A 3651-nucleotide genomic window follows, 5' to 3' on the forward strand; every position below is an offset into this window, starting at 1 on the left:
GAATATATCTACCTCAAGATCTAGTTATATCACTATTGCCACATACCCAGTGTACACTTCATCCTGCCACACAGACCATTGCCCAACAGTGTTCATTGCTAGTCTCTTCATAACAGCCAGAAATTGGAGACAACCTAGATGTCCCTTGACAGAAAAATGGATAAAGAAAATGTGGTACATTTACACAATTAGTATTACTCAACTCTTTAAAAACTGACAGGAGCCGGGCGGTGGTGGCGCATGCCTTTAATCCCAGCACTCGGGAGGCAGAGCCAGGCAGATCTCTGTGAGTTCAAGGTCAGCCTGGGCTACCAAGTGAGCTCTAGGAAAGGCTCAAAGCTATGCAGAGAAACCCTGTCTCAAAAAAACCAAAACCAAAACCAAAAAAAAAAAAAAAATCCCCCCCAAAAAAACCTGAAATGAAATTTGCATGAAAAATGATGGAACTAGAAAAAGTCACCCTGGTGAGGTATCCCACACTCAGAAAGATTAATATGGTATGGTATGTTGTGGTAATATTATGTTCCCCAAAATTTTGTGCACCCTAATAAACTTATCTGGGGTCAGAGAACAGGACAGCCACTAGATATAGAGGCCAGAAAATGGTGGCGCGTGCACGCGCATACACACACACACACACACACACACACACACACACACACACACACACCTTTAATCCTAGCATTCTGAAGGCAGAGATCCATCAGGATTTCTGTGAGTTCAAAGTCATACTGAAAACAGCCAGGCATGATGACTCACACCTTTAATCCCAAGAAGTAATGGCAGGAAGCAGAAAGGTATATAAGGCGTGAAAACCAGAAACTAGGCTGGTTAAGCTTTTAGGCTTTTAGCAGCAGTTCATCTGAGAGCCATAAAGATGAGGACACAGAGGTTGCCAGTTTGAGGAAACAGGATCAGCTGAGGAATTGGCAAGGTGAGGAAGCTTTGGCTTGTTCTGCTTCTCTGATCTTCCAGCATTCACCCCAACACCTGGCTTTAGGTTTGATTTTATTAATAAGACCTTTTAAGATTCGTGCTACAGTGTGTATTTACTTATATGCAGATATTAGCTGTGAAGTCATTGATAATCTTACTATAATCCTTAGAATTATAGAGTTTGGGAATAGAATAAGGGACTAGATGGGCCAGATAGATCTTGTTAGGAAAGGGAGTAGAATAGACAGCCATGAATAGAGGTGTGGGCTGGAATTGAAATAAAAAATGGGGAGGGGAGGTGAAAGAATACATGAAGAGACAGCTAAAATTATGGGGTATGTTTTCCTTTTGGGGTGGTATTGTATATTATATTCTAGGTTTAAAGTGCTTTTGTTTTTGTACTGGGTTTTTTGTTAGCTAGAATATGTTATAAAGAGCAGGAGTCTTAGAGAGCACCTGGAGCCAATCCCTTATTGTACACACTTCTTTACCAAGTGGTTTAAAGTTGTTTTTCAAGCACTGCTGATTAGGAAATTTGCAGATTCAATAGGTATTCTGAACCAGTTTGATCCTAAATAGATAGGTGACCAATGTAGACCAAATTTAATTATATTAGTTATATATATTAATTTAAATTTAATTATATTAGTTATATATAAAATTTAATTATATTAGTTATATATATTTTTGTCTGACTGGTAATAGACAATGGACTCACAAACACAAAACCCAAAAAGGATTTGACCTGATGCTGATGATTTCAAAGGAGGACTAGGTCACATGGTAAGGAATGTGGGCTTCCTTGGTGAGTTTAGAGTCTCTTTGCCTGAAAGTAAGCAAAAGGGGTCTCAATCATAAATACCAAGAAGGTAATTTTTCCATGCCACACAGGACCATGGAATTGATTTTTCCCAGGCAAGAACTCAGACTGGTTGACACTCTAATTTCAGATCCAGAGATCCATGAGCTAGTAAATGAGTCCTATTATTCCTCTCCAAGTTTTTTTTTTTAACATAGCAATAAAAATGATCACCTAATGGAAGGATCAACCATTTATATTTTACTATTTTAAGGCAAGGTATAAAATAATTTCAAGGTGTTTGAGTATTTAATGAGATATGAGGATTAAATTAAAATGTCCTATAGAACAAGCAAAAACTTTGAAAAATTTTCCATCAGAAATGTGTTTTTTTTAATTTTATAATTTAATTTAATTTTACATATCAGCCATGGATTCCCTTGTTCTCCCCACTCCCCCCCCACCTTCTCCTCAGCCCACCCCCCATTCCCATCTCCTCCAGGGCAAAGACTCCCCTGGGGATTGAGTTCAACCTGGTAGATTCAGTCCAGGCAGGTCCAGTCCCCTCCTCCCAGGCTGAGTCAAGTGTCCCTGTATAAGCCCCAGGTTCCAAACAGCCAGCTCATGCACTGAGGACAGGCCCCAGTCCCACTGCCTGGGGGCCTCCCAAACAGATCAAGATAATCAACAGAAATGTGTTAAAGAAATGAACTTGAACTACATAATTATATCTGTTTGTCTGTCTATCTATCTATCTATCTATCTATCATCTATTTATCTATCTATCTATCTATCTATCATCTATCTATCTATCTATCTATCTATCTATCTATCTATCTATCATCTATCTAGCTATCTATCATCTATCTATCTATCTATCTATCTATCTATCTATCTATCTATCTATCTATCATCTATCTATCTATCATGTATTTATAATCTATTTTCTATAATCTTTCATATTTTAGCTTTAGATATTATTGATTACATCTCTATTCATATTCATATATATACATATATTTCAGTCAAAATTTAATGATGTAGTGACTCAGATTTGTTCATTTTGGAATGATTATAATGATCAGGATGGGAATATTATTTCCTGTTATTGTTAAAATTAATTCTAAGGACACTACTTTTTTATTAAGAAAATTTTTTATTCATTTTACATACCAATCAAAGGTCACCCTCTTCCCTGCTCCCGCCCCTCCAGCCTCCCCTTCTCAACCCACCTCCAATTCTTTCCTACAAAAAGGTAAGGCCTCCCATGGGAAAGTAAATTTAGTAGAGGCAGGTCCAAGGCCCTCCCACTGCATCTAGGCTGTGTGAGGTATCTTATCATAGGTAGTGGGATCCCAAAAGCCTGGTCATGCACCAGGGATGGATTCTTATCCTACTGCTAGGGGGCCCCTTAAGTAGATCAACTGTCTCATTATGCAGAAGGCCTAGTCCAGTCCCATACAGTCTCCACAGCTGTTGATCTGAATTTCATGAGTTCCCACTAGTTTGGTTTGGTTGTCTCTGTAGGTTTCCCCATCATGGTCTTGATGCCATTGCTTACAGAATCTTTCTTCTCTCTCTTCAACTGGATTCCTGGTGCTTGCCTGTGGATCTCTGCATCTGCTTCCATCAGTTACTACATGAAGTAGTACTCTATGATGACAGTTAGGGTATTCACTAATCTAATTACTGGGGTAAGCCAGTTCAGGCACCCTCTCCACTATTGCTGGTAGTCTAAGCTGGGGTCATCCTTGGGGATTCCTGGGAACTTCCATAGCACCCAGTGTTTCTCCCTATCCTCATGATGTCCCCTTTAACAACCTACATGTGCCTCACCCAAAGAATGGACTAAGAACATGTGGTACATATACACAATGGAGTACTACTCAACAGTGAAAAACAATGATGTCATGAAA

Source organism: Peromyscus maniculatus, chromosome 14, assembly GCF_049852395.1.
Source record: "Peromyscus maniculatus bairdii isolate BWxNUB_F1_BW_parent chromosome 14, HU_Pman_BW_mat_3.1, whole genome shotgun sequence".
NCBI classification, from domain to species: Eukaryota; Metazoa; Chordata; class Mammalia; order Rodentia; family Cricetidae; genus Peromyscus; species Peromyscus maniculatus.